A 23,258-nucleotide genomic window follows, 5' to 3' on the forward strand; every position below is an offset into this window, starting at 1 on the left:
GTTTCATTGGACGCTGCGGGAGTTACTCCCGAGTAAGCGCGCATTGGCTCTGCCTCGGGGCTGATCTTGCCTCACTCAAAGCTACGGCCTGTGCAAGCAGTAGCCCTTCTTTTTCCCGAATACTGTACTGAATTCTTCTGCGCCTCCCTCCTGCACCATAATAGTTCCCTTTTTTGCTTTGATAAAAATTGAGGCGGGTTGTTTTGTGTTTCGTGATGGTTTCCTTCAGAAGCTCCACAGCCAAATCTCCCTAAGGAGCAGGAGCTGGTCATAAACAAGCTATGCAGCTGGAAACTATGATGGTGCAAGGAAAATAATAGGCATATAGAAAGGAGAATTCATGGAGGTCAAGATCCAGGTTTGGGGCAAGTATTCTTTGGTTCTAGTTCCAAGGTATTGTGGGAAAATCAGATGGTGCCTCCTGGGGTTGACATTGCTGCTGGCTACCGCTGAGCCAGGTAGGCCCACCAAAGTCTATTAAAGGGCGCTTTTTTAAGGAACCTTCAGACTTAGAGCTGGCCCCGACTCTTCTGAACTGAATTTTTTATTGTAATGAGTGATTTTCACAAAAGCTGTTTAGCAAGATTTGTCATATTTAAAACTTTCATTTGTAGCTGTGCGGTTTTAATGTGCTTTGTGTGGCTCTGTCCTTGATGGACATTTGAACTTCATATATTTCTTCATTAGAGGATTTATATTGCATCTTTTAGAACAAGGAAGCATAAATAAATTATATATAAAAGCAAGTTTTAAAACATAAGCCATAAAAAAGAACAAAAGACCCATGGCAGGGTCACCATAAAATGCTGATCAAAATAAACATGAGAGTATTTTTAAAATGACTAAAGTTGGACCATGCATACTTTCTGGGGATTCACATTTTATAAGCATAGTGCCGCTATCTTTGGTACCTGCTAGCCAAACCTCTCCTATTGATGGGCCAGAGAGCAAACCCTCCAAGGCCAATCACACATCTTGGGCAAGCTAATAAAGGAGCAGGATGAATTTTGGGTAACATGGTTCCAAACAACTTAGGGTTTAAAGACAAAGATCAGGACCCAGCCAATGTAAATGGTACAGAATGAGTATCATACATTCTGATCATTTCGCTCCTACAAGCATTCTTGCTGAACAACTTTTAAAGTAATCTACGGTAGTTAGTTACCTGTAGTATATACCGGTAAACAGAGTATGTGCCTTTAACTAGGGCAGAACAAATCAGCCTGCCTCTTTACAGGAATAGCCTAAGCAAACATTTCCCCCAAGAGTTACATTCCTTTGGAGAAAAGTGGCTGGGGCATAAACAGTGGTTGGGTCCAACAAGCAACAGTAGATGGGGCCAAAACATACACACATACATGCAGATGCATACCTGATTCTCTCTTTCATACATACACACACTCACCCAGAATACACACCACATTCTCTCTCATACACACCCTTTAGACATGATAGTAATAATTAAGCAGGATATGAATTATTTAAATAAATAAAATAGCTTCTATGCTGTACCCTGCACACACTGTCCCTTTCTCCTGTCTGATTCCACTCCATGACTTCAGCAAGCTAGCCACCAAAAAAAAGCCCCCCCCCTGTGAACAATTATATCTGGCTGCAGAGCTCACTACCCCTGCTTCTCCAGCCTGATCTGCATCAATACTGACTGGAATCAGACTAAAGCAGATCAGCTTCTGTACCGACAAAAGAAGAGGCTTTAGTCCAGGGGTAGGCAACCTAAGGCTCGTGGGCTGGATGCAGCCCAATCACCTTCTCAATCCGGCCCGTGGTGTTCGGGTTTTTGCTGAGTCAGTAGCATAAAACACCATCAGATTGCTTCTTCACTCAATCGAATCTAGGTCAAACTAATCTAGGTCAAACTAATAACATTTGGCAGAAAGCCAAGGTCTGCTTCTACCTTAGCAACAGCGTTTCTATTGGTTGAGGTTCAACACTGAGACTAGTTATCTGTGAAAGCCAGTTCAGTATGTTTGTGGTGAGTGTAGGAGAGAAATTGCTGTATAGGTTGAGAGAGAGACAGAGAGGAGAGGATTTATTTTGCTTTGTATATAGAAACTCTGTTTTATTTTATTTTAATAAATCCTGTAAATAGTTTATTCTGCGTCCAGACGTCTAGTCATTTCAGTTACCGCCAGAAGCTTCCGGAAGAACCTGCGCAAACTCTGCTGTGTACAGGCTGCAGTCACACCTGACACTTAAAAACTCTAAGAGGTTATGGGAAGGACACTGGCTGGTTCCTGGCTGGCGTGTTGGCATCAGTGAGCTGGTGAAGCCGTGGACGTGTGGAATCGTTTGGACAACAGCTGCAGCGTGGAAGTGCTGGATGCTGTGTTTCCTGTTCTCTCTCGGAGGCCGTGAGTAGCTGGTTCCAGGTTCCAGGGAACATTGCTCTCAGATGGCGTCACAACCGTTTCAGATGGCGTTTGAGCGTCTGAATGACAGCAACTACTTGCTATGGTCTGAACGCATGCAGGCAGTGCTGCAAAGGGAACATCTCTGGCAGGCCGTAAATAAGCCACCTGTAAAGCCAGATGATGAAGACCTGGATAATGACCAAAGAGCAAGGGCCACCATTATCTTGGGGCTTGAGAATTCCCAGTTACCGCATGTACGGGGGATTAAAACAGCCAAAGGTGTGTGGAAAGCGTTAAAAGACCTACATGTGCGTGAAACTGCTGTTTCCAAGTTATCTATTCGTAAGTCATTATACAAGGCGATGTTACAGCCTGGAGTGACAATGCATGATCATCTGCACAGTTTACAGATGAAGTTTGTAGAACTTCAGGAAAGAGACTGTACATTAGCCCAGGAGGAGAAAGTGTCTATCATTTTGAGCTCTCTCCCTGAAAGCTGGGACAATTTAGTAATGACTTTTGAAGCAATGAAGGAAGATGATTTAACTGTTAGTTATGTTACTGGGCGTTTGCTGGAAGAATGGCAGAAACGGGAAGACAGGTTGTTGGCTGCAGAGGCATCGACAAGCGGTCGGCTTGGAAAGAATGTGAATGCCGTTCCAGAAGGGAAGCAGCAACCACCACGTTCCTGTGAAGAGTCAGCGTATGCTGTGCGACGGTGTTTTCGGTGTGGATCGACAAAACATCTAAAACGCGGGTGCCCAGAGGTGACGAAGTATCAGCGACAAGATCAGCAGCAGCAACAGCAGCAGCAACAGCGGCAGAAGAAATTCTTCAAGCGTAAACAGTCGGCTCATCTTGTGACAGCCGTGGTCAAGGTTGCTAATGAGAAACAAACTGTCTGGGTGGTTGACTCAGGTGCCACTCGTCACATCGTAAATTCTGACGAGTTGTTTGTTTCTCATTAGCAACCTTGACCACGGCTGTCACAAGATGAGCCGACTGTTTACGCTTGAAGAATTTCTTCTGCCGCTGTTGCTGCTGCTGTTGCTGCTGCTGATCTTGTCGCTGATACTTCGTCACCTCTGGGCACCCGCGTTTTAGATGTTTTGTCGATCCACACCGAAAACACCGTCGCACAGCATACGCTGACTCTTCACAGGAACGTGGTGGTTGCTGCTTCCCTTCTGGAACGGCATTCACATTCTTTCCAAGCCGACCGCTTGTCGATGCCTCTGCAGCCAACAACCTGTCTTCCCGTTTCTGCCATTCTTCCAGCAAACGCCCAGTAACATAACTAACAGTTAAATCATCTTCCTTCATTGCTTCCCAGACTGCTTCTTAGAGTTTTTAAGTGTCAGGTGTGACTGCAGCCTGAACACAGCAGAGTTTGCGCAGGTTCTTCCGGAAGCTTCTGGCGGTAACTGAAATGACTAGACGTCTGGACGCAGAATAAACTATTTACAGGATTTATTAAAATAAAATAAAACAGAGTTTCTATATACAAAGCAAAATAAATCCTCTCCTCTCTGTCTCTCTCTCAACCTATACAGCAATTTCTCTCCTACACTCACCACAAACATACTGAACTGGCTTTCACAGATAACTAGTCTCAGTGTTGAACCTCAACCAATAGAAACGCTGTTGCTAAGGTAGAAGCAGACCTTGGCTTTCTGCCAAATGTTATTAGTTTGACCTAGATTAGTTTGACCTAGATTCGATTGAGTGAAGAAGCAATCTGATGGTGTTTTATGCTACTGACTCAGCAAAAACCCGAACACCCCCTCTCAGATTCTTCTGAACCAATTAACTCTTCACTTGCTTTTTCTAGCAAACCTAAACCTTTACACATTTGTTTGTTCTTGATCTTTGACAACGGTTTAGTTAACACATCAGCAATATTTTCCTCACTAGATACATAAGTACATTTAATCACATCATTCTGTACACAGCAACGTACGTTTTGGTATTTCACTGCAATGTGTTTTGAATGTGATTTCAAACCTTCTGTATTACTCAAAGTTATGCATGCTTGGTTATCCACATAAACTTGTACAGGTTGTTCACAATTTACATTTATATCTGTTAACAACTGCTTGAAATAAATCACTTCGTTGCATAATTCATTAATTGCAGCAAATTCCGATTCAGTAGACGATCCACTTACTACGTTCTGCTTCCTGGACCGCCAAGTAATTAACGCCCCACCAAACATAATGACCAAACCAGTAACAGATTTTCGATCTGGCAGATTTCCCCAGTCACTATCACAGTAACAATACAGTACTTCATCTCCTTCTGAATTTAATTGTAAAACATAGCCAATTGTTTGCTTAAGGTACCTTAGTACTTGTTTCACTGCTTTCCAGGCATTAAGCGTAGGTTTTGAAACCAGTCTGCTTAATATGCCAACTGCGTAACTAATATCTGGTCTGGACCACTGTGCCAGATATAACAAACTCCCAATAACTGATTGATATAGTTCAGGGTGTTCAAAACAATGAGCTCTCATCTGTGTGAAGTGATTTTATAAATCCAGGCTCCATAGGTACTGCAGTTCCTTTGCAGTCTTGCATCCTATAGTTAATTAAAAGCTGCTTGATTTTACTCTGCTGATTTATCAAACAACTACCATCCTTGGCCCAGCACACTTCCAAGCCTAAATATGATCGAACTGGACCTAGGTCCTTTACTTTGAATTTGCTAGACAGTTGTTTTGCAAACCTTTTTGTCTGTTTGTCTGACCTGCAACCATATAAGACATCATCAACATATATTAGACACAACTCTTGTTCACTTCCAGTTCCACGTACATAGACACAATTGTCTGCTACACTCTGTTTGAAATTTAAAGATACCAATGCTTCGTGGAGACATTTATTCCAGGATCTAGCAGCCTGCTTAAGCCCATAGAGAGCTTTATTTAACTTTAACACTCTATTGCACCCTGTCTCAAAACCAGGTGGCTCAGTAAGGTAAAGTTCTTCAGTTAAAGATGCATGTAAGTATGCAGCTTGTATATCAAAATGATTGAGTTTCAGCTTTCTTTTAGCTCCTATTGTCAGAAGTAACCTTACACTTTCTGGCCTGACAGTCGGGGCAAAAGTCTCGTCAAAGTCCAGTCCAGGTCTTTGAGTATACCCCTGTGCTACTAAACGAGCCTTGTGTTTGTATCCTCCTGTTACTAGAGGCTTAAGCTTATACACCCATCTGCAGCCCACAATTTTAGCCCCCTCAGGCTTTGCTACTGGTGTAAAAACTTTATGCTCATTTAGAGAAGACATCTCTTCCTGCATAGCCTGTAACCACATGTTAGCCTGCTCTTCTGGCAAACTCAGCACTTCCTGATAGCTTTGTGGCTCCACTAAAACATTAAACACGTTAGCCATATCAGGAGAATAACGTTCTGGTGGTACACCTTTGTTTTTCCTCTGAGATCGCCTGGGAGAAAAAGTTTCTGCAGTCTCACTTTCCCCCTCAGAACTTCGCCCCCCTTTCGGTTCCTTAGCAACGGGTGAAGTCTGACTAGTTTCTTGCTGTGAGGATGTCTTATCTGTACTTTTCTCCCCCTCATTCTCAGACTCTCCACTCTCAGGCTCTTTTTTACTAACACTGTGTCCTTGGGAAGATTGAAACCAAATTTCTGTGTTAGCATGTAATTTCTCCCAACCACTATGCTCACAAAAAGTGGCATTTCTGGAAATTACAATTCCATTTGCTCCTTCTGCAAACCTATATCCTTTCCCAAGCTCTTGATAACCCACAAAAATTAGCTGCTTGGTTTTAGGCTCTCCTTTCTTGCGTACCTGTTTGGGAATAAGTACCCATGCTTTTGACCCAAACACATGCAAATGGTCTACTTTAGGTTTCTTTCCAAACAATTTGAAATAAGGAGTTGTACCAATGGTTTGATGGAATAGTCTGTTCTGAAGATAGCAAGATGTAACCATGCTTTCCGCCCAAAAGGACATTGGTAACCCAGCATCTTCAATCATAGAAAACATCATAGTTTGTAAAGATCTATTTTTTCTCTCCGCAACTCCATTTTCTTCAGGAGAAAAAGCGTTTGTTTTTCTATGCCCTATGCCCCGTTTATGCAACCAATCACGGAAAGCATTTGACAAAAATTCTCCACCTTTATCCGTCTGAATCCTTTTCAGTTTGAGAGAAAAAAACCTCTCCACAGACGCCACCCAGCCTTTGAACTTGGTAAACACGTCTCCCTTGCTTTTCATGGGATAAACCCAGGAATAACGCGTTGCGCCATCCACAATAGTCAAAGAAAAACGCGCTCCACCTCTGCTAACAGCAAATGGACCAATTACATCCATATGAACAAGCTGTAGCGGTGTATCGCTCACTCTATCACTTCTGGGAAATGATACTCTCTGGGTTTTAACTTTTTTGCAAACATTGCAATCCAAAAATTTATTACAATTCTTCAGTTTGCACCCATCAGCTAGCATAGGCATTTTTAAAATACTTTTCCAACCAGCATGTCCCATTTTTCTATGTAATAAATGCACACAGTTGTCATGCACAGCTTTGTTACCCAACACAGGCTGAGATTCACTGACTACTGCTGAAATTGGAGAACCTGCTTTAAGCATAAACAAACCTCCCTCTGACTTAGCAGTTCCCAGAATCTCACCATTCTTTTTGATAACACAGCTGTTTTCTTCAAAATGTACTTTGAAACCAGCTTTTAGCAAACAATCTACTGACATTAAGTTGCTTCTTAGTGAGGGCACACATAACACATTCTCCAGACACTCACGCAGACAAGGAACAAACACTGAACCCCCCGAATGTACCTCAGAAGTTCTCCCGTCAGCGAGAGCAATTTGGCTACGTTGTGCCACGCTCTTTGAAACAAACAACTCGTCAGAATTTACGATGTGACGATGTGGTCTGGGAATCGGCGTGTTTTTACATGAGTAGAATGTCCTTTTATTTAAAATGCATCTCTGGGTTTTGCCAGTACGGAAGCTGAGCTCTTCAATGGCAAGCTTGCTGTTATAGTCAGAGTGCTGAGGCCAGATTCAGAGGCCAGGCCAGTGAGATATAACCTCTTGAGGTTTTCTCACCATGCTCCTCAATAGTGACAAATCAACCTCTCAAGCTTCACATCTGCATACCAAGTCTGGATAGGAAGTAAAGACAGACATATGTTATCCATGGCTTTAGTTCATTGTAGAAGGCTTTCCCCTGGAAATTTTCTTGAATCTCAGCAACTTTCAGAAGCATTGTAAGAGTTCTTTCCCTGTGCTCGCTTTTCACAGTTGGGGTTAAGCTTCCAAACTGTGATCAAAATGAGCCCCATGTAAAGCATATTATACAGTCTAGACTCAAAAGGAAGAATTTATTACTTAAGTTTTATATACCTAATTTTAATTGGACATTTTATGTATACATCTCTAACTTATTGTTATTCAGCAGGAGCCTTTGAGATGTGGAGCAGCCTAGAAATTATTGAATTAAAATGTTTAAGTAAATAAATTATGCAGTATTCATTTCCATCAGCCTTATCTTTTCTTATGCAGAAGCCACCATGTAAACTTGCCTTTTTTTCAGTGAGCCTATCTTTCATTTCCCAGAACCTTTCCCGTTTCCCTAGCTTAAAGATTCTAGTAAACATTTCACTCTGGCATTGATCACTGATTTTATAGCATCATAAATAACACAATGCTTCACTCAATTAAAAGATAAGGCCCCTGCACTAATGTGTTGATGACAGATGAGTTCATCCTGTAGTCTTTACATATACATGAAGACCTTACTCATATTCTCTTGTGGCTGGTGATAATAATAATAATAATAATAATAATAATAATAATAATAATAATAATAATAATAATAATTTACACAAGCACAGATAAATCAGGTGATACGCAACATCAGAGTAGACCCATTGAATGGAACACAGGAAGCATACTGAGGCAAACCAGTTGGTGCAATTTCTCCAAGGTTTCAGGCAGGAGTTTCTCCCAGTCCTACCTGAAAATGCCACAGATGGAACCTGGAACATTCTGCATGCAAGGCAGATGTTCTCCCACTGAGCTATGACCTTCCATGCTTAATTCCATAGATTTTAATGGATCTACTCTTTAGTATGTTTGCTGGCTGATAATCACCTGTTTATAGTTAAGGGAGACATTATATATCAGTTTGCCTAAATGAAGACATTTGTGTGTTTATTACTTCTCTACCCCACACTGCCATGATGCCTCCAAGCATATCACAGCGATACTATGGTCAAGCACTTCACAACACATCGAACTGTTTAGCTACAATCACATACCACACAGGGCTGCTTCTGACAGTATGTTATTGTACGTGCATCACAATTGCCATCTTAGCCTCTGATAAAGTGACTGAATCCTTCCCAAATCAGAACTCTGATGGCATATATTGCATTGAAAGGCGAATAAATGAAAGAACCCTTGGTGTGGGTGCCATTATTACCGGCAAGCGACCATTTTGTGCCGGGGTTCCATTCTTGGCCTCCATACATGTCAGCAGAGCACGCATAAGCCGTTTCTGCCCCTGTTCTGCCCTCTTCTGGGTCCAAAAGAACAAACACGGTGGTCACGCATTATTGGATGCCTGTAATACCCTGTTTCCCCTTTTTTAATACTTAGTCATAAAGTAAGCCATGGCAGGGTTTTTAAGCATTTGAGAAATATAAGACATACCCCGAAAATAAGCCATACTTCCGCGCCATGGAAACCAACCCCCACAGGCACCTCCACTCACAGAATCACTCCATGCAGCCGGCACTGCAGGAGCGCGATCATCTGTGAAGCGGCGCTCCAAGAGCTCCGCTTAACAGCTGATTGCGCTCCCGCCTTGCTGGCTGCATCCCCGCGCTCTGCCTTCCCGTCCACCGCCGTCCCTGCCGCTTCCGTGCTCGCCGCCACCACTGGGCTCACTGCTTCTTCCTTGCCTGGCCCGGCCAAGGACGCCTGCCGCCCCGCCACCCGCAACCGGTGGCTGAGCACTCAAGAGAGCCCAGCAGTGCCCTGAGCCGTAAAAACCATACCGGTAATAATAATAAAAAGACATCCCACCGAAAGTAAGCCACCCTGTGTTTTTTTGAGGAAAAAATGTTATAAGACGGTGTCTTAAAAAGGGGGAAACACGGTATGGTCACCACCTGTAGAACCTATAACCAGACCCATCCATTGCTTGTCTGAGGCCCAGGGCAACAATCCCCAGTCAGCTGAGAGGTATGGGGCATTCTTGGCATGACAGTGTAAGATCAGCAGGTCCCTGGTGGGGCCCCTGGCCAGCTTAGCTGGTCTAATGTAAATGGTATCTGTTTAAGAAAACAGGTGCCAGTGATTTCTGTTTAATTGCTCAAAGGTGTGGGTTGTGTACGTATATAAGGCTCTGTTGGAAGGCATTTTGTGTGGGAGTCTGGTGGGAGGTCTGAAGAGTTGAATTGTGGGTGTGTGAAGTTACAGGTAGAGAGAGTTTATATTTAGTTTAAAGTCTCTGTAGAAAAGGTTTTTGGCAAACAGAGAGTTCCGAGTCTGTTTGTTTCATTATTTCTGTTTAAAACGCCAACATTTTGTTTTCTTCTGTATACTTTATATGGTATACTGCTAGTCGAGTTTCATGCTAGGTTGGGGAAAAACCTTTTAACTCTTGGAGACATACTTTAGCCGAGTCAACTTCTGTTGCATGTTTTGTTTTTCTATCAACTCTGCGTGAAGCATACTTTTGATGGGCCACTGGGAAACTGGGGTGTGTGATTTATTTTTAGCACTCTCTGTACCCAGTTATCCCCAAGTTTATCCAACACCGCTCCCCCCTTCTGCATGGGCCTGCTTGTAAATGTGTTACCAGAGTAGACATGGGTAAAGAACCGGAATCATAGTGTGCCACAGGGGACTATATCCTGTGTCCATACCTCTGTTGTATGGTCACATTTTGCTGATACTGTAAGTAGGTGGTTTGAGGGGGGCTGTCTGTAAGCAAGTACAGGCCTGAGAGAGAAGTGTTGTTCTACAGCATAGACTGTGTGTAGATCACTGATGATAAATTTGGCTTCAGCTGGAAACTTGGAAGTGACAGCAAGTGGTGTGCTATGGTTTTCTCTACAAGGTCTGCCCTGTAGTACATTGTTCTTGAGTACTACTGTACTCTGACCTTGTTGACCTGTTTTTTCACTGTGTTGGGTAGGTATTTTAGTTTGAGGAGTGACTAATTAAGTTGCTAGTCTCTGTCCAAAGAGTATGAACAGATGTGTTTGTAATATAGGGATTGGCTATAGACAATGGATTTTCCGGTGTTCAAGTATGTGTAGCAGTCAGTTGATTTTCTATGTAAAGTAGTTTTAATTCTATAGCCGTTATGTAGTTGTACAGTCATGTCCAGGAAAAGGAGCCTCTTCTGTGGACTGGTCTAGCCTCAGGTTGGTGATGGGTTGCTGAAGCTCAGAGAGCTTGAACTAGCAGAGTGCTCTGAGGATCAGAGCTAAAACAACAAATTTCAGTCTAATTGTCATCATAAAATATGCCTCGATAACTTGCTGACATTCTTTATAGAACCTGCCAAAGGAAGCTGCAGCTCCTATAGGATTCATTACTAGCAGAGCTGTATCAAAATCAGTCAAGGACTGCCAGCTCAAATGCATTTAGGACTGCAGCCATTAGCTATTACATCATATTCTGGAGAAGTGATTTTTCCAGAATGGTAGTGAGGTACATTGGCTGCACTGTGCCACAAAAGCCTGACAGCTGTTGCTGCCCTTGCTAAACTGCTTGTATGGAGAGAGGCTTTTCAGTCACTATGTTTGTTAATCCACTTTTTAAATTAAATGACCTTGATCCTGCAAATATTAATGTGGGTGGATAGCTTTATTGTCAGTCAGTGTCCTGGTCCCTGTGCTACTATTAGACATTTCACACAGCTGGTTTGGCTGCTATTCTCCATATAAGCATCCTCAGATGTATGTGGGACCACAGTGAAGCGAAGTAGAAACATGTGTTAGCTGGCCGTACATGGAATTTTTTTGGCAATGTATTCCACAATTGCAGGATAAATTCCCAGAGACCTATCATAGAGGAGTTGGGGGGCCTGCCAAGGAACAGTCTTGCCTTAGTCCCAAAGCCAAATAAGAACCGCACATTTTGTTCACAAGTCATGGATTGGCGCCTCTAGTCTATGTTGTTTCCACATAGGTTGCTTTCAGAGGGACTTATTGCATAGAATTTATATAGAAATCTCAAGATCTGAGCCAAAAGAATTCAGATCCCCTTAATGTGCTTTATTTTCTGATGTTTAAAGCAAATATAAAATTAATTCTGTCAGCAACTTTAGAGAATATAGAAACCATCTTTTTTCCTAGTAATTCCTGGATTGTAATTATTGTTGTTGAGAAAGCATCAAGTTTGTTTGGAGCTATATTACTTTGTTTATATAGATGGCATTGTGTCTAATGAAACAACCATTGCTGCATGAGTTAATGGTGTGATCTGAATAATGTTATTTTGATTTTCTTGACATAAGATCTCTAGCAGCATTTGGTTTCACGTGAGTTTTAATAAACAAGGTGCAAGCTAAATCAGATGTTTATATAACATTAATGAGTTTAATAGCCAGCAAGTCTTCAGCACTATTGGAATGGCTTGAATTTCCAAGATATATGCAAAATTAATGTCCGCGTAAGGCTCCTTGGCAGGGACTCTCAATAAAAGCAAGGGGCTAAGATAAATGTGAAGCAGATTGTGAATCCTCTTTCTAAGGAGGAATTGTATATAATTTTCTTATTACTTCTGATGCAATTTCTTAAGCCTTGTGCTCTGCAAGATGATATATTACCTCCAATGTATTCACTTGCATGCCTGTCCTTTAGCAAACAGGCACCAGCCTCAACTTGCTGATAGGTCTTTGCTGTATTAGAACTTGGTGGATCCACCCATATATATTTATTCCTGTTTCATGCTGACCTGAATTGTGGAAATTTATTATAGTGATACAGGCAGAACTACTTTGTTGGTTTTCAGTACATGATGTTGTTCCACTGCAAACTGCCCAAGTGTGAAGAGAGACAGATCAACAAACTATTACCGACTAAGTAAATGGCTATTTATGAGTCATGTGGGAGCAGCTGCTCCAGTCCTGAAAGATCTGCATTGGCTCCCAGTACATTTTTGAGAACAATTCAAAGTGTTGGTGCTGAGCTTTAAAGTCCTAAATGGACTCGGCCCTGTATACCTAAAGGATCATCTCCACCCGCATCATTCAGCCTGGGCACTGAAGTCCAGCTCCAAGGATCTTCTGGCTGGTTCCCTCATTGCAAGAAGTGAAGCTACAGTGAACCAGGCAGAAGTTGCACTTGCCTTGTGGAGCGCCCTCCCATCAGATGTCAAAGAATTAAAAATTATGAGTTTTTGTAGACATGTAAACTGGAATATAGCTGGCTCTTTTTCTCCTTTCAGGCCATCAGTGTGCCACACATTATTACAATTGGTGGGCATGGCCAGGTGGGCTAGTGGAACTTTGTGTAGGCTTGCTAGTGAATTTACAAGGCTTCCCTTTGGCTAGTATAAAAATTACAATGAGCAGAATGTAAGAGGACCTCTGCCTTCTGCACATCTAAACACTTACATCTTGATCTTATTCACCGTTGTACAGAGGCGGAGAATCCTGAATAAGATTCCCCCAATATGATGCTTGGATCCATCTGTCACTGTGGTCCAGTGGCTACAATGGCAGCATGAAATTGGACTGCGCCAGAAATTAAAGTAACTGAAATTGTATTCATTTACTGGGTGATGCTAAGCCATTACAGCCTGTAACCTCTTATGCGTTTAACTGTATGCTAAAGAGTTGCTTTAACAGGTCAAACACACAAGTTGTACTCATCTTGATTGTGCAGAAAGGGTCTTCTTGATAAAGGAAGTACAGTATGTATTAAATAGTTGCCGGGATAAACTGATGGCTTGTTTTTTGCTTACACAACATTTTTTTTTTATTATATAAACATTTTCAAAAAATGATTTAAAGTACAGGGTGAGTCCTTTAAAAGAGGCCCCATAGATACAGAGTACACATGTTCTACGGGGCGTCTTTTAAAAGACTCGCCCTGTACAAGCAGCTGTCATTTCATAAAACTGGTTAGCAAAGTCACTCCCAAGCCCAAGAAAGAAGGTGGAAAAGTTCACAGGCTTATGATAGCCTGATAAAGTATAATACTGCACTTTTATGCCCCAAAGCATATATATTGTCATGTAGAAAATATTTGTCTCTCATTCTCAGGTGGTCTGTGGTAGAATAAGAAGAGCTTATATGAAAAATTACCCCATGTCAACCTTCTTCAACTTGGTGTCCACTATATGTTGTTGTAGCTTCTAGATCTAATTAATATTTTCTATTGCTTCCATGACTTCACCATCACCAATCTGAACTGAATCAAAGGATTCTGTCAAAACAAAATAAAAAAAATTCCTTCCAGTAGCACCTTAGAGACCAACTAGGTTTGTCATTGGTATGAGCTTTTGTGTGCATGCACACTTCTTCAGAATTCTGTGTTGTTGTTTTTTAAAAATGCACATTTAAAATAAGGCACATAAACATTTATGGGTTGAAAACAAGCATATTTTATTTAATCACTCTTAGTTTGTGTGGAGTTAATGTTCCATACAATATGGTTTCTCCCCCCAAAAAAGTTACAAATTGAAATTGCTGTCTTATATTTCCTCTCACATACTTTCCTCCAGAAATACTGCAGCAATAAAATCAATATAATGAAAATATGCTACATTAGTATATTAAAAGGAACCGTGACAAACCAAGTGAGAATGATCCCATATTTGCAGAGAGCCATATTGTTTTCAAAAATCACAAAGCAAATTATGCAGTGAATTGCTATCCTTTATTATGATGACACCACTCAGATTATAATTACACTAAAAAAAGTTCAGTGGCTGAGTTAGTTTCCATAGCTTTCATGTTTTCCCTTTCTGCCAGCTCTGTGCTAAATTAATGTACTGTCCCCCTCTCTCTTCTTCACCCTAAAATTATCAGAATCCCCAACCTTGTGACTTGATTGTCCATAGTACACATATACCATACCATACCATACCTTACAGTACAGATTTCTTACGTTTTTATTGTCTTAAACCTCTTGTGTGCTGCAACACAGAGCACACACAGGCACCTGAAGGAGAGAGACATAACCCCCTTTTCCTATGAAAGCTTCCTGAGTAATGCTAGCTAGATAAATGGGGCCTAAAGGGAAGGGCAGATTGAGTTTTTGGAGCAATTGGAATTAGTTTCTCTTGCCTTACAGGTGTCATAGGAATTGATTCCATTCTATAACTCTATTATTCTATAAAAATGAAATCAAAACGCCTAAGCGTGTCTCTTTCTGTTGCCATCAGTGTGAAGATTCGAAGCACTCCTGAGAGACAGTGTTCCTCGGTTGATTCTTGATGAACTTCAAAGTGGATAAGAGTGAATAGGAATTTGCTGACTAGGTCAATCATATTATAGCACTAGTCAATAAATTTTATCACCACATACTTTAATAGCAAATAATAGTAACCCTGCCCTATTCTGGCAAGCTTTCCTCAGTACCATTTGACAAAAATTGTCGTTCTGAATCATATAAGTGATTCAGCTCCAGAGTTTTTTTCTTTAGCAGATAAGCTCTCCCAGGAATATCTTCAGCTGATAGAGCCGCTTTAGGCCCAGGAATATGACTCAGTGGATGAGAACAGAAGAGATCAGTCATTTTCACACGTTTAATAACAGTCTATATAGAATTTCCTTTAAAATAGCTCAAAAACTTCTTTTTCTTTTAGATTTTGCAAAAAAAAAAATCTCCACAACTTTGGCCCAAAAACTTTGCCACCCAAACACTAGTTCAAAACTCCAAATGAATCCACTGGCCCAGAAAGGTTGGAGACACCTGCATTATCTAGTAAGTTGCAGTCAGTTTTATTACCCTCCATAATACATATTGAAGGAGGCAACTGAGGTGTACAGTAGTTACTTGCCTAAGGCCATCTAGTGAATCTTCAGCAGAAGTAGAAATACCTGGTTTGCAACCCAGTCTTTTAACCCTGTAAACTACACAAACCCCATGTGCATTTATGGTGTTTTGTAAATATTAAATAACAAGAAAAACAATCTGTTGCTTGCATCATGTTAGGGAAAGCATTGCAAAGTTGGCAAAGTAAATTTCAGGAGCGTGGTAGAGAGGATTATCACCAAGCTTGTAAGAAAAATACATCTGAGGATGCACTCCTATGCATTGAATCAGTTGACTTATTTTAGCTGTTCAGGAATTTTGTTGGGTAGTTGTTGAGGTCTTCTGTCTTTATTTTTATTGTTTCTACTATTTTTTGTTTTGTTTTAATGCTACTGATTATTTTATTTTTCAGCAACTCTGAACTCTGAAAAAGTGGCCTAAAAGCAAACAGGTATATGAATAGAGAGCCCATCCTAGACACACAGTTAATTGCATTGAAATGGAATTGTATGGGATCAGCTTATTTGAAATCCTGTATCATGTCCTGTTGAAGCCAGGATAAATACCGGTAAGCTACAAGTATAGATTGTAAATAATAGTCTTGTGGACAAAAGGAATTAACTGCATTTGCATACCTAATGCTGCTTCTTATTTACAAAATAGCAGCTTGTGGAATGGGGTGGGGGCAGCAATTTGGAGCAGAGAAGCAGTCTAGCAACAGAATACAGTACTAAATGGCTACAGAGACTTCATTAATACTATTAATATTTGAGTTACCCACACTCTATGGTTGTGGTGCCTCCATGCAGAGCTGCCCAAACATATGGGGAAGCTGTACACTGATCAGAGCTATTTACATGGAAAATCTCCATGGCAACGTGGGCAGCCTGCAGGAATTTGTAGCACTGGTGTAGAGTTTCTAAGTACTGGTGTGGAGACTTTCCATGCAATAATGCTGATACATAGGATACACCTCTTATATACACTACAGCAGTCATATGGAAATTCCTACGTTGTCTGCCAGCAACCACACCACAGGTGTGATAAGAAACAACCTTTCAATTAGAACTTAAACAGCACATAAGATTTTACTTTAGGCTGGATATCTTATGGAATTCCCTCATGATGCAAAACATTTAGTTCAGGGGAAAGGGCTAACTGAATAGGAAGATGCTAATCTAGTACTAAATTTTGCAGCACAGGATGAAAAGGAGGATATTTTACCACATTCCCTTGCCTGTACAGAATGGAATAGTTGCAAGAAGGGAACTGGGGTCAAAGAACAGGAAACTCTTGGTAAATATCCCCTTAACTTATTTTCATATCCATTCTAGTATGTTTTAGGTTGCTAGGGGCTTTTCCTGCTTTGCAGCTGGGGAAGAGGGAATTAATTAGGATTGGAGAAAGCGCTTTTCCTCTGATCCTAGTAAATCCCTTCCTCCCTGCAAGCCAGGCAGCAGCAGCACTTGGCATCATTGGGTGACCCTGGCACGGTCCACGGCTCCTTATGCCTGCTATGAGTCTCCCATTTGGCCCCTTTCCAGGGCCTGGGTTTATGAAGCGGCAGTAGCAGACAGCTGGGAAGCCACTGTTTCAAATAACCCGCAATGCCCCCATAGTGGTGCTATGTCTGGGCATTACAGTGGTACCTTGGTTCTCCAACTTAATCCGTTCTGAAAGTCCGTTCCAAAACCAAAGTGTTCCAAAACCAAGGCGCACTTTCCCATAGAAAGTAATGCAAAATGGATTAATCTGTTCCAGACTTCTAAAAACAACCCCTAAAACAGCAATTTAACATGGATTTTTCTACCTAACAAGACCATTGGTCCATAAAATGAAAGTAATAATCAATGTACCGTGCTATAAAATAAAACAGTATTGTAGATGATAAAAAATTATTTTCTTACCTTTTATCCATTTCTGCAGTCACACAATCCAATCAGTCAATCAGTAGCTGAACTGGGATTCACACAGTCACAAAAACAAATTAACTGAAAAAGCCTCAAAACAAAAAACGCAAAATAGCAAGAACAAAAGCACCAAATATGAGCTCCAAATATGACCTTAGAACGCTGCAATCGGAAATGGAAGGCTTGAATTACAATGGAGGACGCAAATTAGTAGCACGACAGGAAACGCAGGGGGACTCAAAACGGAGCATGTTCGGCTTCCGGGGAAAAAGTTCAAATATCGGAACACCTACTTCCGGTTTTGCAGCGTTCGGGTTCCAAGTTGTTCGTGAAGTAAGCTGTTCGAAAACTAAGGTACCACTGTATAGGTAGTTACAGGTAGCCGTGTTGGTCTGTGTGAGGGACAGGGGATATCGCGAAATCCCTCCCCTCCTGAGTTCAAGCCCATCCCCGAGCACAGGGGAAAGCAGAGAGAGTTCCGATGCCAGTGGGGAAGCAGGAAGTCGGGTCCGAGGCTCAGGCAAGGTAGAGGAGCCAGGGTCCCAGGTGGGACAGGAAGGGGCGAATAAGGGGGGGAGACCCATCCCCCCAACTCCGGAATTACGCAGAAAGAGGAGGGGAAAGAGGATGGGTCTGCCAAAGCTTTTGTGTTGGAGAAAGACGCGCCAAAAGCCATTCGGAGGTTCTGAAACCGACTGACCACATCACTCCGTGTAAATAGCAATGACTTCAGCACTGTAAATACGCAGCACCAATAAAAGAATAAAATGCAGAGCTGCGTAGCGTCGTTACTCTGAAGTAGCCCACTCCGGCCACTGTGACAGCAACCTCCGAATCCTTTTTTGGGCTACTTTGGAGTTGCCGGGATGAGCGTGTCAGAGGCGGAGAGATGGCGGCAGATCGCGGAGCAAGCCCAGCAAGAACTGCAGCAGCTGTCGCTGCAGGCGCAGGGGGAATTGAAGGCAGCTAAAGAAGAGACTAAGAAGGTCCAGGACGACCGGCTACAACTTGCGGAACAGGTGAGAGCGCTACAGGAAAGAGAGCAGGAATTAAGGGCGGTGGCGGTAGACCTCCAAAACAAGCTGGATGCAGAGAAAAACAAGGCGGGAGGGGCACCCCAAGTCCAAGTGCTGCCAGGAAGGAGAGCCGGGACCCTAGTAAGCAAGTTCAATGGAGACCCGAGGGAATATCAGGGCTTTGAGACTGAGATTGTGTATGCTCTTGAGCTGCACCACGATGAGTTCCCTGATGATGAGCACAGGGTAGCGTTTATTGTGGAGCACCTTACCGGGGCAGCCAGGGAGTGGCTAAGACCGTTAATCGCAACAAAGAATCCTTGCATGAAGAATGTCAAACTATTTCTAGAAGGTTTGAAAACGATGTATTCGTCCGATAGTCATATGGACCAGACTAAGGAGGAACTTCATAATTTACGCCAAGGAAATATGACAGTTCGCGCGTATTGGGCGAAATTCACCATGCTGGTGCACAGATTGGGGTGGGAACTAGAGTCACCCCCAATGCAAGCGGCGTTCTACTTGGGGTTGCATGAGGAGGTGAAGGATGAGCTCTCGAGAGGTCCAAAGCCCAGTAATATGGATCAGCTGAGCAAAGCGGCTCTGGCGGTGGGGGTGAGACAGGAATCCCGGTGGAGCGACAAGCAAGCAACGCGCGCAAAGCGGGCTTGGTTCCCACGGTCGCAGGAGAAGCCACTCCCCCAACAACCCTTTCAAGCCACGCCTGGGGCCAGCCAGGACCAGGAACCCATGCAGATTGATAGCGCGCGCGCGCGGGCTTTTCAAACCCCAGCGGCGCCAAGACGCAAGGAGGGAAGGGGTGGGAATTGCTTTCTCTGCAACTCCCCCCAGCATCTCGTCAGAGACTGCCCACATCGCAGGGAGTGGCAAGGAAAGGCGGGAACGGTTGTGCCCTCCCCCACTGACGCAGTACCACAGCAGGGAAACGGGAAAGCCTGGCTGCAGGAGACAAGGGGCAGCAGCCAGGCACAGTCAGCAGACAACAGCCCCAACCCACCCACCCGCACAGAGAGGAGCAGAGCCAGCCCACCCCTCCCAGAGCAGGAGTGGTTCTAGAAGTGACGCTCACGCTCCCAAATGGCTATCCCCTGACGGTCCTCGCCCTAATTGACAGTGGGGCGTCAGCGAACTTCTTCTCGAGAAACTTTGCAGAAGAGCACCAGATCCAGCTTCTGCAGCTGGATTTTCCTCTGCACGTGGCAACCATTGACGGCAGAGAGCTGCTGGGAGGGGCCATCACTCATCAAACCCCCCCCATGAGAATGACGGTTGGAAGGCACTCAGAGACACTGGCATTCAACGTCACCACCATCTCAGACCCCCCCATCGTCTTGGGCATGAGCTGGCTGGCGCGCCACGACCCCTCCATCAGTTGGCACCAGAGATGCATCACTTTTGGATCGGACTTTTGCCTGGAACATTGCATGCAGCACCAACCAGGGGAGGGGCCTCCAATAGCCACGGTGGCCACCATGCACGTCAAAGGGGGTGAGGCGATACCCAAGCCGTACTGGGACCTGCAGGAGGTCTTCAGCGAAGCGGAGTCCGACCACCTACCCCCGCACAGGCCTTTTGACTGCCAGATCAACCTGGTGCCAGGGGCAACTATACCCCCAGCCAAGCTGTACGCCATGTCAGACCAGGAACTGGAAGATCTGCGCGCTTTCATCGACAAGAACCTCAAGCGGGGGTTCATCAGAGAAAGCAAGGCAGCAGGGGGCAGCCCGGTCTTCTGGGTGGACAAGAAGGACACGCAACAGCGCCGTCTTGTGGTGGATTTTAGACGGCTGAATTCAGTGACAGAGCCAGTGGCTTTCCCCATGCCCAGAGTGGATGATCTCCTGACAGCGGCACGCAGGGGCAAGATTTTCACCAAGCTAGACCTGAGGGGGGCGTACAACTTGATCAGGATCCGGGAAGGCGATGAATGGAAAACCACGATGTTCACGCCTCTGGGCTCTTTTGAATATCTGGTGATGCCCTTCGGGTTGCAAGGGGGCTCAGCATGCTTCCAGGCCTTCATGCACCACGTCCTGGGGTCCCTCCTCTTCAGGAAATGCTTGGTCTTCCTGGATGACATCCTTATCTATTCCGATGACCCAGTGCAGCATGTGAAAGACGTCAGGGAGGTGTTGCAGCGCCTGAAGGAGAACCACCTGTATGTGAAGCTGGAGAAGTGCAAGTTTCACACCAAGGAGGTGGACTTCCTGGGCTACAAGCTGTCAGACAAGGGGCTGGCGATGGACAAGGACAAGGTGCAGGCCATCCTGGACTGGCACAGCCCCAGGACGCGCAAAGATGCCCAACGCCTACTAGGCTTCGCCAACTTCTACAGGAAGTTCATCAAGAACTTCTCTCGCGTTACGGCTCCCATCACTGACTGCCTGAGAGGCAAGCAGAAGTTCAGGTGGACACCAGAGGCGCAAGCAGCGTTCGAAAGCCTCAAGAGGGTGTTCGCCTCAGACCAGAACCTGTTCCACGTGGTTCAGGACGCGCCCCTACGCGTGGAGACAGATGCTTCAGATAAAGCTGTGGGCGCCATTTTGTTGCAACTGGACGCCAACAGAGAGTGGAGACCCTGTGCCTTCTTCTCCAGGAAGTTGACCCAGCCAGAGCGAAACTACACAGTGTTTGATCGGGAACTTCTTGCGATCCACGCTGCGTTCCAGCACTGGAGACACTTCCTGGTGGGCGCCAAGCACCCCATCCAGGTGTGCACAGATCACAAGAACCTGGAGTTCTGGAGAACAGCCAGGGTGCTCAACCAGCGGCAGATACGGTGGGCAGAGTTCTTCTCGAACTTCAACTTCTCCATACACTACATCCCGGGAGAGCAGAATGTCAGGGCGGATGCCCTCTCCCGCAAGCCAGAGTACATGGAGGAGGAGGCGCCACCGGCACCCAGGCACATTTTCCCCCCATCAGCATGGTCCTGCGGAGCAGCAGTGGTGAGCGAGGCAGAACTCACAGCACTGACGGCAGCGGATGAATTTGCCAACCGCATCTTCAGAGAACTGAGAGGGGGGGGAGCAGGCAAAAGACTTTGCAGCACGCAGGGGGCTGCTTTTCTACAAGGGTGCACTGTACCTGCCCACCACCCAGCTTAGACGTACGGTCCTCAAGCAGATGCACGACAACCCAACGGCGGGTCATTTTGGGAGGGACAAAACCGCTCACCTAGTCATGAGACACTTCTGGTGGCCAGGGGTGCGGGAAGATGTTCGAGACTATGTACGGGGCTGTGACACCTGCCAGCGGGCAAAGGTGGTCAGAGCAGCGCCAGCAGGATTGCTGGAGCCCTTAGCCACACCACACAGGCCGTGGGAAGTGGTGTCCATGGACTTCATCACAGATCTGCCTTCTTCCAGGGGCAAGACCGCAGTGTTGGTGGTGGTGGACCTCATGTCCAAAATGTGCCACTTTATACCGTGTGCCAGGGCGGTCTCTGCAGAAGAGACAGCCAAACTGTTTGTTGACCACGTATTCCGACTGCATGGATTACCTTTAAGGGTTATTTCGGATCGTGGCCGCCAATTTGTTTCCAGGTTCTGGCGGCGGCTCATGAACCTCCTGCAGGTGGAGGTCAGCTTGTCGACGGCTAGACACCCGCAGACCAATGGACAGGCGGAGAGGGTCAACGCCATTCTGCAGCAGTACCTGAGATGCTACGTCAGCCAGCGGCAAACGGACTGGGTGGATCGCCTGCCACTGGCAGAATTTGCCTACAACAATGCGGTGCACGTCTCCACAGGGGTGTCGCCCTTTAAGGCCAATTACGGGCGCGACCTCAGATCTTTCCCAGAGAGGGAGGGGGAGGAGGAGGAGGAGGGCCCACAGGCTGAGGATTGGGCAGAGGAACTGGAGACGGTGCACCAGCAGCTCAGAGAACACTTGGAGAAAGCCAAGGAAGCGTACAAGAAGGGGGCAGATCGCCACAGGCGACCGGGGGAGGTCATTAGGGTGGGGGACAAAGTTTGGTTGTCCTCGGAGGGCCTTCCCATCAGAGGGAGGTGCAAAAAGCTGGCGCCCAGAAGGTTGGGCCCCTTCACGGTCACGCAACAGGTCAACCCGGTGGCATACAGGCTGGCACTGCCAGAGGACATGAGGGTGCACCCAGTGTTTCATAGATCGCTGCTGTCGCCGTACAGGGAAAGCAGCAGGCTCCGAGGCAGCGAACAAACCCCTGAGGGAGGGGGGGAGAGGGAAGGCAGGGAGCAACTCAATGAGGCCACGGCCATCCTGGACTCAAGGTGGGGGGCGGGGGGCCTGGAGTACCTCATGGCATGGGAGGATGCTCCACCGTCCCAGAATGAATGGGTCCCAGCCACTCAGATACAGGAGGAATTCCTGGTAGAAGAATTTCACGCCCTCTTTCCCCATAGACCCAAGCCCTGGCACATGGAAAGGGAGGGGGAGGGGGAGGAAGCACGGGAGAGCAGTTCACCATGGCGCTGGGAAGCGGAGTTTGAGGAACCAGAGGATGAGGTATGGGTGTCACCGAGATCCACCCAGTCAGAGGAAGGAGCAGATTGGCAGAACATTTTTACCCCTACCAGCTCTGACGCCACGGACTTTTTGGGATTCCCGTCCTCCCAGGCGGAAGGGGGGGGCTCGCAGGACTGGGGGGAGGTGTTCACACCAACGGGCTCGGAAAGCACTGAGTTCTTAGGCTTCCAGTCGTCACCGACACCTGGGGGGGACCTGGGGAGGGGTGAAGGAGAGCTTGGGAGGGGGGTGGATGTGAGGGACAGGGGATATCGCGAAGTCCCTCCCCTCCTGAGTTCAAGCCCATCCCCGAGCACAGGGGAAAGCAGAGAGAGTTCCGATGCCAGTGGGGAAGCAGGAAGTCGGGTCCGAGGCTCAGGCAAGGTAGAGGAGCCAGGGTCCCAGGTGGGACAGGAAGGGGCGAATAAGGGGGGGAGACCCATCCCCCCAACTCCGGAATTACGCAGAA

This window comes from Zootoca vivipara, chromosome 3, assembly GCF_963506605.1.
Source record: "Zootoca vivipara chromosome 3, rZooViv1.1, whole genome shotgun sequence".
Taxonomy (NCBI): Eukaryota; Metazoa; Chordata; class Lepidosauria; order Squamata; family Lacertidae; genus Zootoca; species Zootoca vivipara.